Raw genomic sequence first — 12719 nt, forward strand, 5'->3', positions numbered from 1 at the left:
AAAAAAAAAAAAAAAAAAAATGATGGTTCACACAAAAGTGACAAAAAATTGTAAACACCCAAATTTAGAAAATATTTCTTCATTTCACTCGAGTACATTAAATACATCCATTATAACATGTGATGTATTAAATTATGAAGATTCATATTAGACACAAGCACATCCCTTCATTATTGAGTGTGCATTTTTGTTTGTTTTATTTGTTTGTTTTGGCCTTTTTCCAGTACCGAACTTACAATCTTGCGCTTGCCAGGCAGGCGCTGTGCCAGTGAACTAAATCCCTAGCCCCTTGAGTGTGCATATTATTCCTTTTGGTCTTTCAGCTGTAAGTCATGAGTTCATCTGTTTACATATGCTTTTAACTCTTATCCAAAGGTGCTCACTTAGGTATTTACAAATACTTAAAGTAATTATTTTAAGTATTAATGTCAATAATACGTATTTAATTATATATGAATATTATTTCATAATTCAATACATCTGTTGTGTGTTGCAATGGATGTACTAAATGTGTGCATCTGGCTGATGCCCTTATCAGGCTTACTTTGGGGTAGTGCTTCTATTATGAACATCCTGAAAAATCGTGCTGGGTGGGGCCTGTTAGGTCTTATTTTCAGGGAAATCCAACATGTTTTCCAGGCTGCTCTTGAACTCCTTATATAGCCCAGCCTGGTCTCCAACTTGTGGCAACTCTCCTGGGTGCTGGGATTATAGGCATGAGCCACCACAACTGGTTCCTCCGCTGCTGAGTATTCAAATTGTTTCCAGTTTTTTATGTTATAACCTGGTGATGAATAGTCTCATATACATTTTTATGTGTCTTTCTGATTATTTCCTTGGGATAAAGTTTTTGAGTTATAGTTACTGAGCCTGAGGACATGAATATATTTAAGATTGTTGATTGTTATGATGATATTACCCTCAAGACACATTGTCCAATTTGAATTCCCAGCATCAGTTCAGATGTTCATTGGATTATTTTCTTGACAACCAGTAAGAGTAAGTAGTTAGCTGAAATGCATGCCTCTCCTCATTAACAGGTTCTATACGAGAGGTATAACAGATTGCATATGAAGCCATTTGGGAGAAAAGTTGAAGAAGGGACTAGTAATTCCACTTCTATACTTATCAAAGTGTTTGATTTTATATTAAATATGATTATTAAAGTACAACATGATGAGGGGGAAAAGATTAAAATTTTGTGAAGGTAATGGAGAATTAAAGGGAAAGAGAAAAAAATGCAAGTCAGTTGTATTATTATTGTCTCTTAGTTCATTAAAGAGGAAGGTTTGTGCTGTTATCGATTGGAGAAATTTTTATGCCCATATCTTATACTGTGACCACCTACTTTAAAAATAACATGTAAGTCATTAACTATTGTTATTCTCCTATTATTTTGTTAAGAAATTTTGTTTTACCTTTTTTCATAAAATAAAAAAATAAAGTTTTAAAAAAGAAATGGAGAATTATAAGGAGTAAGGATTAGTGCTAGTGTCTAGTTTGACTTCAGATAATTAGGTGCCATCATGTTCTCTAGGTAGTTTTAAAAATGACCAAGACTTTACAAAGGTTTTTGTGACTGGGCATTAAAATCAGAGATGTTTTATTGTGAGCTCACATTGGATAAATACTGAGTAATTTTTATAATCTATTAATAGTGTGGGAGTGACTTCACATTGTTACTCAAAGGCATGGGCTTTGGTCTAGAATTAGGATACCTGGACTGTGGTTCCAGTGCAGTGACAAAACTGTTGCTGCAACTTGTGAGGCATGTGACTTTCATGGCCGTTAGTATCTTTCTCTGTGAAATGGGGGTTTGGGCTAGATTTTCTTAATTTCTTTCAGCTCTTTGATTGTATGACATTGATTTAACATATTTTTGTAGTTAGAAATGTCAACAAAACATTCAGCATTCCATGAAAACTTTTGAAAACAAAACAGAAATATATCTTTTTCTATAAAAATATAATGTATCTGTACCTAGAATTCAGCACATACTTCTTTTTACACCTTTCAAAATAAACAAATGAAAATTTTTTGGAAAGGGATAATAAGTACTAGGAGAAGTGTGTATTGTTGCATTGGGGGATGGGATATTTGGTTTGGAGGTTGTTACAGTTGGTGTGTGGATGTCCCCACAAAGCCTCAGGCAGTCATGGGGTGGGCTAGAGTTTTTGATTGATTCATGGTCCAATGCTGGGATTATGGGTGTGAGTGCTACACCTGCCCTGGGGCGGGGGTAGCCTGTGTACAATATGAGGAAGGGAAAGAGACTTGCTCTCTCTGCTGTTCCTCTCTTTTTGCTCTTGCTGCTTTTGCTGTTTTCTGCTCCCTTGAACTGTTGTCCTCTGCCATATGCCATTCTATCTTGGAGCCAGCCCAGTGTGAACTGAAACCTCCACAAACTGAGCCAAATAAACCTTCCCTTCCTTAATTCTGGGCATCAGGTATTTTGTCTCAGCCACAAGAGAAAAATAACCAAGACAGAGGTGGAATGGCAGGGGGAAGGCTGATTTGAAGCCAGGCAAAATATTTTAGAATTTAATTCAGTAATATTTGAGAACTCTAGTGAGAAAGTCACTGGACACAAAAATAATAAAATGCTAAAAGGTATTAGTTGGCCCTTTTCTCCACTTAAGGATATTCCTTAAACTTAAAAGAGATAACTTTAGGTCAGTGAATTAGCAGTGATGAATAAGTTAAAGAAACTGACTCTTAGACCTAAATGAAATTTGAAGGCCCCAGAAAACTAAGCTTTTGAGTACAAGTGTATCTGAAGCTATAAGCCAAACCAGTGTCTGAAGTTACACAGATGAACCTAGCATGGCATCTAGCCACCGGCAGCACAGATGCAGAGTCAGTTATAGTTCTTCCTTCTTAACAAATCATTTCCCAGCACCAAAGTCGTTTTTTAGTATCGTTGTGGCTTACTTTTCTCATTAGAAAGTGACTTTGAAACTTACCCTCTTTTGGTTTGTCTGAGATTATTATCTTTAGATGATTTAGATGATTTAAATTTTATATTCTATATCAATAAAAGGTCTAATCTCTGTTCAAAAATATTCCACAGGTAATTGGATGAATATGTTCTTTACATACTCTGCAGATTTTATATTTTATAGATGACCCCGCCCCCAACACTTTTTTTTTTTTTTTTTTTTGGTACCGGGAATTAAACTCAGGACCTTGTGCTTGCCAGGTAGGTGCTTAAGACGCTGAGCTATATCCCTGGCCCCCAACATTCATATGGACTAAATCACAATGACCTAAGGTAACAGTGAGTTGAGGGCAGAACTTGAGTCAGAATTCAGGTTTCCAGCTTACAACATTTGTTCTCTCTGTTACTATCTTCTCTCCTTGGCCTAACCTTCACCTTGTTTTCAGTTTTATCTTTACTTTTCTCACAAGCAATCTGTCACAAGCAGGATATACAGTCAGCTGGCCAGCGATCCACACATCCATCCATCTAGGCAATTAACCACTAACTTTTATTTAGCTCATACTGAGAATACAAAGATGAATAAAGATTATTTCCTCCTGTCTGGAGTCTCACAGAATAGTGAGGAAGACAGATTCTGAATTCTGGTCTGGGATCACAATGGAGAGGTAAAGGAGAATAAGTAGAGAGCTGGATATATATGAATAAAGGAGAGTGTAGCAGTACCAGAGCTTCTTTTATATTTTGATTTTTACTTGATCCTGCTCCTTATAGTCATGTCATGTTTGTTCTTCTTAGTACCTGAGAAGTCATATATACCAGGCACTCTGCCATGTTAGAGACAGGGTTCGATCATGTTATCTTTAATGGAGTGGTGATGAACCAGAAGAGTGGAATGTATTAAGGGTGAACAGGCATGGAAGAGTATGACTCAAATCTGTTGGCTTTTTAAGCCAGCAGATTCAGAGGAGTAAGAGAACATTACCAGTAAAGTGTTGTACACATAGCATAAGGACAGCTCACGGGGGAGGTATGTAAGAATAGGCATAAGATTTAATAGTGTCCTCTGATCAGACACCCTGTAAAATAATTTTTTCACCTCTCAACCTCTTCCACCTCCTACCAGTAAGTTAAACCTGATGAACACTGGTGAACATGTTTTAAAATTTCTTTTTTAGGTCTCATAATTTTATACATTTAGGAGAGAGTTTATACTACATATATTGATGTACTAATGTAATAACATTATACAACATAAGAAAGGGTTGGTGTTACAGTTATGTATCTTTACCAATAAACTGGAGCAATGTGACTTAATATATGGACCTAAGAAGTGTGATATGGTGTTAACTTTGAATCATTGACAAATAGTATTATCCTTCCTAAGAAACATTTCTTACTAAAAATCTAATAAATTCTAAAAGGAGTTAGATGAGTTTATGGAGAAATAAGATAATAAGAGCAAACTAATGTGTTTTGGAGGACATAGTTGAGTTGTTTTGAAGTTGAGAATCAGTTTGTAATTCTTACGAGGTTATTTTATTGATCTATATTTCTATGCCTAACACCGTGCCTGGTCTATACTAGGTACTGAGATTAAATGTCTAAATATTGAATTAATTTCTAAATGGTGAATGAATTGAAGAACGATTCTTAAAAAACTATTTTATGGGGTTTGGGGGCATAATTCAGTGGTAGAACAAGCATGAGGCAATGGGTTTGACCCCCAGCATGCCAGCAACAACAAAAATGTTATTTGCTGGCCCTGAAACATAGCAGATATCTGTATGAATCAGGACCTAGTAATATATGTACTGTATGTGTATGTCTGATTACTTATTTGAAGAGTTGGCTTACATAATTACATAACTGGCAAATCTGAAATATACAGGGCAGGACCATAGGCTGAAAACTTTCTGATTTTGTGTGTATGTATGTATGCCAGGCAATGTCAGACAAGTACTTTACCACTAAGCTACACCTCCATCCCCCCCACTGCTTTTTATTTTAAATTTTGACACAGGGTCTTGCCAAATTGCCCAGGTTAGGTCAAACCTGTGATTCTCCTGTTTTAACCTCCCAGTATTGGAATTACTGGTGTGTAGAGCTGATTCTTGAGGCAGAATTTCTTCGAGGAAACCTCGCTTTTGTTCTTAAGACCTTTTAGTTGATTGGTTGAGGCCCACACAGACTGTCAGGTACTCCTTTATTTAATGTCATCTGTGACATGTGTCAGCCACACTTACAAAATAACCTTCACAGCAATCCCTGGCTAGGTCATTGTTTAATGGACTGTCTGGGTAGTATAACCTAACCAAATTGATGCATAAAATTAACCATCACAGTATACATGGATTTAATTTGAAACCAGATGCTAAGATTGGCTTGGCAAACCTGTGTTGAGTCCATAAGCTCCAGGTTTCCGCAGTATACCCAGGACTGGGTTATTAGGAGCAAGGTTTTCTGACCAGTCACATTTACATATTTATATTATAGTTTAATGTGAGCCATGCTTTTTGTATTAGTAGGAAAATGTGGAGACAAGACTCACATAATTATTTGGAATAAAACCAAAATAGTATCTAAAAGATTATTCTTAAGAAATTATATACAGTTAGATTTCAGTTTGGGGAATTTCTTGTTAATCATTATGGAGAGTGGAGTAACACTCATTTGGGTAAACGTAAGGGTTATTTCTTATGTTTGACTTTTGATTTTGTTATATTGTGTTGCATTAGTTTTGCTTTCTTCTTTAGTCATTAGCCTTGCTATAGAAATTAATGCTTGCCTGTGATTTAAAAGAAATTAAATGACTTACAAGCAGACTAAACAGAAATGGTTTTACCTTTCTTATGTTTTCCTGGGAATTGTTCTCAGAGATGTTCAAATGTGTTTGCTTTGGGCACTGGAACGGTAATGCTAACAGCTGAGTAGATTAATGTGGACTAGTCCAATTTAGACATGAAAACCTGGAATTCATGCCAGTTTGAAGATTTGGGGGTACGAAAACTATAAAAATTTTGTCCTTAATGTTGGCTTATGTGTCTGACAATTTTTCTTAAATATAAATTCCTCTCCCTGTAATGGGTTACCCTGAATAAAGAACCGAGACCAGAATCCAAATTGGAATTTTAAGAGCCTTTATTAGCCAGGCCGACTGCTGTCAGTCTGTTCTCCACGCAGGGAGATGCTGAGCAGCACAGACCCAAAGAAAGCTTGAGCTTTTAAACTTGAAAACCACATCCTGGTTGGCGCAGGTGAAAAATTTTTCCAAGGGCAAAAAAGCGGAACCTATCAGTTCCAGCAAGCAGGTGTTGCAAAATTCAGAACGTTCTTAGAAGCATACATTGTTTTCAAAGTAAACTAACAATCAAGCACAGTTTCTCTTTCGTGGGTCAAACTGACATTTTTTTCCTCCACCCAATAGCCCAGTAATTTTTCATCTGTTTTATGTATTCACCAATTATGTGTTCACCACACTCCCCTATCTTTTTATTTTGTTTTTGTGGTGCTGAAAATCCTCTCAGCCAGGGCCTCAGACAAATCTAGGCAGAAGGCTAGGCAAGCACTCTGCCACTGAGCTATATCCCCACCCTTTTCTCCCCTTCTTATTTTGATCTACATGTTTAATACTTTTCTTTCCTAAATTCTGCTGATTTGCTAGTGATCTTGTCTTTGTTTGTGTTGGTGTTGTTTCTTCTTTCACCCTTCTCCTGGCTATTGTTTAAATTCAAAGAGCTTTCTTTGTGGAAGTTGAACTAAGTAATGAGACAGCATAAAACACTGAGTTCAGCAGAAAGTGAGTTGCTGTGATTAACCCTTGAGAATTAGAAAGAATATTTTTGAAATATCCTGCTTATTATTATTATTATTATTATTATTATTATTTTAATAGATGAGACCTTCCTTCTGCCCCTGGGTGTTACAAATTTCCATTCACTTTGCTTAGACTGTGTTTTGTGTATTCATCATGGCACTTTTTTTTTTTTTTTTTTGAAAAATATATCTAAAAGAGAGCTTATGACACATTCTTCCACCTAGATCTTTCATAAACTTTCCTCAAAGCAGAGGGCACGTTCATTCTTCCAGTAACTTTGATGATCCTGTATTTTTGTTTCTCTCATATACCATATACAGTCTCTTAGAAAATCCTGTTGGTTTTGCCTTCTGAATGCATATACCTAGAGTCTCACCACTTTGTTCATTTCCGTCACTAATCACTGTGGTCCAATTTACCATTATCCTTTTCTTGGGTTATTTTAATAGACTTCTAACTTATCTCCATGTCCCTGCTTTTAAACTTTTTGGTCTTTTCTCAGAATAACAACTAGAGTGATCATTAGCATTCTAAGAAAGGTAGTCTTGGGCCTCTGCTCAAAACAGTGATGTCTCTTATCAGAGAAAAAACTGAAGTCTTTATGTTACCTATAAGGCCCTAATGATCTGCTCCTTGTGACCTTTCTGAGCTGTTTCCTATTCCTTTTTCCCACTCACTTTCTGCTCAGTGCACATTGGTCTGTTCATTCCTCAGACATGCTTACCCCCACCCCTTTAAATTTATTTGCCTGTCTTTCCTTATATCTTGGCATGGCTTCTTTAGTGCCTGCCTGCTTTTCTTCTTTCTTCTCTTCTCTTCTCTTCTCTCTTCTCTTCTCTTCTCTTCTCTTCTCTTCTCTTCTTTCTCTTCTCTTCTCTTCTCTTCTCTTCTCTTCTCTTCTCTTCTCTTCTCTTCTCTTCTCTTCTCCTCTCCTCTTCTCTCCCCTCCTCTCCTCTCCTCTCCTCTCCCCTCCTCTCCTCTTCTCTTCTCTCTTCTTATTTTTCTTTTTGGTACTGGGAGGGTTTTCTTTTTTGGTACTGGGAACTGAATTCATGATCTCGCACTTGTCAGGCAGGCTCTGTGCCACTGAGCTGTATCCCCAGCCCTCTTTTTTTTCTTTTCTTTCTTTCTTCATCCCAGGGCTTTGTACATCCAGGCAACCACTTCACCACTAAGCCACATCCCTAGCCCTTTTTATTTTTGGTTTTGAGACATGGTATCTCTAAGTTGCCCAGGCTGGTCTCAAACATGAGATCCCTCTGCCTCAGCCTTCTAAGTAGCCAGGATCATAGGTGCATACCTCTGATATAGGAGAAGTATAACTCCCAACCTGCTAGATGTCAGATGTGTCGAGTTTGTGTTACCCTACAAAGAATAAATTTCAAGAATCAATGGAGATTAAGAGTGGGAAAGATTTATTGAGAGAGATACAGGATGCACTCGAGAGGAGAGTGTGGGTGCTCAAAGGAATGAGGCACACACAGGAACTGAGTACCTTTTATGGGTTTTGGGAGGTGGAAATCTGTGGAATTAGGTAATCTGAAGTCTTTTTTTAGTTTTAGTAGTCTTAGTCTTAGTGGGTAAGAGAGGATGGCCCAACCCTAGTGAGATAGTAATCTACTTCAGTGGGAAATCCCTAAAGGGTGGTACCAATTACATTATGATCTGGAGCTTTCATTCACCCCTTAGGGAAATTTGTAAATCTGGCAATTGTGACTTTAATCTTGATGTCTTGCCTTCTTCAGGTGTGCTTTCAGCCACAAGTCTGATGTCACAACCTTTCACTGACTTCCTTGAGAGGCCCTCTCTGACTGTATTATTAATTTTTCTCTAACTTAGTAGCCTGTTTCACCATATTCAACTAGTTGTAGTTTTCAAAAATCACTCTTTTAGTTAAACATTTTTTATTCTATCTATAAATTTGTTCCTCTTACCATACAAATACATACCTACTCTCTTACCTATTTTATTTTCCTGCATGGCACAGTTGACATTATTATTATTAAGCTGTTACTTATTTTCCTTATTTCTGTTGTTTATTGTCTGTCTCTCATGCTAAACTGTAGCTTTGTGGGGACAGTAATTTTGTCTGATAGATCTCCAGGCCCTAGAAGTTCTGATTGGTGCATCATAAACACTAATTTTTGATTTAATAATCAGTTAACCAGTCAAAGATGGGAGATAGCCTTCCAATGGCTACTTGATTAATTACCTAACCCTTTTATTAAGAATTTCTTTTGTTTGTTTAATAAATCAGTTATCCCTGTTTTCCTACATGATCTGTGGATTATCTTCATTTCACTTTTATAAGGAAATTTACTTCACAAATAAATTTAAATTAAATTTACACCAGGCCCTTAACTTCATTTCTTTGTCTTCCACAGACTTCAGTATATTTACCTAGTCCAGGATATTGTGAGGCACGAGTACATGTTAACTTCTTAATTAAATTTGACTAATATTCTCTGTTAGAGTTTCCCATTTCAAAATATGACTTTAGTTACTCATATATAGTACGCAGGTCATAGAAGCTATGAGAAACGTGGGGAGTGGTGAAATTGCTACTGACTCCCTCTTCTTCCTCTTCCTACTCCTCTTTTACCTCTTTCTACTCCTCTTCTTCCTCTTCCTGCTTCTCCTCCTTTGGGTTAGGGTTTAACCTAGGGCCTTATACATGCTAAATGTTGAGCTATTCTCCACACCGTCACTATCCCAGGTCCAGGAAACATCTTCAGGTCCTTTTTATCCCATGGTACAAACCTTTTGAAAACATTACATTTTAGAAATCTAAAGGGATAATTTAATCCTTGCTTCCAGAAGCTCACATTCTAGAAGGGATTTGAAATAGATAGGTAAGCCAATAGTAACTAAAAGCTATGTATGTATTGTAAGGGAGAGATGATGCTGAGCATATGAGAGCACTGAAGAGTTTCATTCTGGTAGGGAGATGGGTGAACAGGTGAAATTTCCCTGAGAAGATGACCTTGAAGTTGTTTTTGAAGACTGATAGTTATTAGGAAGAAAGGAGCAGCAGGAAAAGATGTGAGAGTAAACAAAATACCAACAGTCTCTGCTGTATTCACACAGGGTCATATCATTTTTTCATATCCTCATCTCAGATAATTTATTATATATTTATTCAAATCCTCGTTTTACGTTTTACTTTTTTTGTTGTTTTGTTTTTTAAGACAAGGTCTCACTATGTAGTTCAGGCTGGCCTCGAACTCACTATGTAGCCCAGGCTGGCTTCCAATTTAGGGTGATCCTCCTGCTTCACCATCTCCAGTGCTGAGATTACAGGCATGTACTACCACACCCGACTGCTTGATTAATTACTTAACCCATTTTATAGGTCTCATTTTATAATTGATGAAATGCATTCAGAACAAATAGCTTAGGGTCACAGAATTAGTAAATGTTGAGTTGGAATTTGAGCCCAGGCCTTATTAACTTTGAAGCTCCCAGACTATCCACAGCACACTTCACCGCATATAGTCAGGGGAGAAGGATAGAAGGTTCCATATACACAATATTGCTTAAACTAACAGCACATGTGTTTTGCTTTCCTGGACTTTTTGTAGGACGTACTTGCCATCTTGCTAGTCTTGCTGTTTTGTCAGGAGGGTCTTACTATATTATACAGTGTGTAGCTAACAGGAACATAAAATATCAATAAAATAAAGTATTCAATTCTTAATATGTATTGTGTTTAGAATAGACATCACCTTTTTCACATCAGCTATGTAAAGAAAACATCAGAAATAAATTCCTATATGAACTACACTGAAAATACCAATAGAGCTCTGCAACAAAAGTAAGCTTTGCTTCAGCCCTCACACCCAAGACAGGCTTCACACATGACAGCTGTATGTTCCATGCACATGTTTCACTTACACTGATAACACATGTACTTAGCTTTCCTTTCCTGTGTGGCAGACTGTTCTTGTCACCTCTTCTCTTCCTGTTTTATCAGGAGCTTCCTACTATAGTGTACAACATACACTTAATTGGGAAATAAGATATCAATAAAATAAAATATCAAGTATGTAATGAGTACTTAGAAAAGACATCAACATTTTCAGCTCAGTTCTTGACTTGCTTACAAAACCTAAAAGATAACACCAAAAATAAAAACCTATGTGAACTACAATGTAAACACAGTCTACCACAGAAATAAGCTTTGCTTCAACTGTCACACCCAAGGGAGGCTTCACACATGACAACTACATGTTCCATACATAGATATCAATGACATTGATAGCACCTGTTTTGTTTCTCTGTCCTTTCTTGTAGGGCACAGTTTACGTCTGTTTTTGTTTTCCTATTGTGATAGTAGGTCTTTGTTATGTTGTGCCTGCCAGTTCACCTGTTAGCTGACCATTATGTGCCACAATTCTTTTGCGTGGTTCCCCAGGCAGAAACATTCCGTTTTTCCTCTGCTGTAAATTTTCTCTTATGAGCTCCAGTCCCCCATCCTATAAGAAAATTTTGCATGATATTTTGTAAGTGTTATTTTCTTTTTAAACTATCAAAGTACTTATGCCATGCATGTTTAGGATCAAGTAAAACACAACCATTGGCCAATGCTTTGTGTTACAAGTGACATCACAGTTGCTTCATAACTCATCAACAGCACGTACTCCACTTTTAGTTTTGTTGTAGAAAGTTTCCATCTCAGGCTTCCATTTTGTCGAGGTTTCCCTATCAGCATTTCTCCATCATGGTGAAATGTTGACATCAGCAGTACCAGTTTGTTTCGCTTTGCCATATAGGAAACCAATATTAAATCTTTCTGAAATCCAGAGATTGTACTCTATAATTCTCTGTCCTGAAATTGCAACATTTCATTTGGAATCTCTGCTTTCTTCCTGTATACAATTCCTATATGCTGGTCAACTTGTGCTCTGTTAGCAAATGTAACATCAGTTGGAAACTGGTAAACCAGTTGTCAAATTTGTTTGGGAGATGGGAGCTACAAGTCTGTTCACACATTTGGTTTATTACTGTACAAATAAGGACCTGATGGCTGAGTTCCAGGATAAATGTCTAAGTTGAAAGCATAATAAGCCTTCACATCTACAGGGACATAAATTTTTGTGCCATGTTTTGACCCTCATTTTTCAGTAAGTCTTTTACATTCCTCAGTCAACATGAGAAATCCCTGCTAAGTACAGCAGACTTATGAATACTTTCACTTTAGCTAGTGAGATGTCATAATAAACACACTTTTTAATATGGCTGTTGATGCACAGAGCGTTTTACTTGCATTTCAGCCTTTGTGTATTTCACAGCATCTTGTAACATCTTGTATGTTACAATTTCCAACACTGAATAGCAGTGCTGGCATTCTGGCTAATACCTTCCACCCCTGCCAAGCCCCTCACTCTATTTTCAGACCTACGTCTAACATTGGATTGTTCCATTTGATTGGCCATTTCACATCATTTCAACTAGTCAAATATGTACTCACATTCCTGTTTTCTTCTTTATCTGAATCAGGGAGGTCTACATTCCCTGTGTCTGTATCGGTTGATTCTTGCTGCATTTCCCTGTCACAGGAACTTTGGCTCACATGGCCAATGTGAAAGTCATCATCATTATTATCCACCAACACCACTCTTCCATTATGAAAGCATATATTTTACTATAATAAATCATCTTCATCGTCCACGCATGTGTAATCTGATGATTCATTTTGACTTTCAAACTTGCAAATCTATTTTTTCATGTTCTGTTATACTGAATTAGGATATTTCTACCAGAAAAATCAAAAGAAAACTTTTAAAAATAAATCCTGGAGTGATGTGGGTCTATTGGACCCTCTGTGATGCTTGAGTAATCATATGCAAAACCAGTTAGCCAAAGCATAAGGTTGGTAAAAATCTCATTTTGCCACTTAGCACACTCATTTGTCATACCAAGTGGGTAAACACATAGATTCCTCCCTGTATCCCTCAGGAAAAG

General features: G+C 37.0%; 1 protein-coding gene across 2 annotated transcripts in view; it reads left to right on the forward strand.

The window, feature by feature from the left end:
- The window catches only part of Dnajc15 (DnaJ (Hsp40) homolog, subfamily C, member 15), a 74488-nt gene that overhangs the window by 11020 nt on the left and 50749 nt on the right, over positions 1–12719 (forward strand). The window lies entirely within an intron of this gene.

The sequence above is a fragment of the Chinchilla lanigera genome, unplaced genomic scaffold (genome assembly GCF_000276665.1).
Source record: "Chinchilla lanigera isolate Chin_1 unplaced genomic scaffold, ChiLan1.0 scaffold00117, whole genome shotgun sequence".
In the NCBI taxonomy this organism is placed as follows: Eukaryota; Metazoa; Chordata; class Mammalia; order Rodentia; family Chinchillidae; genus Chinchilla; species Chinchilla lanigera.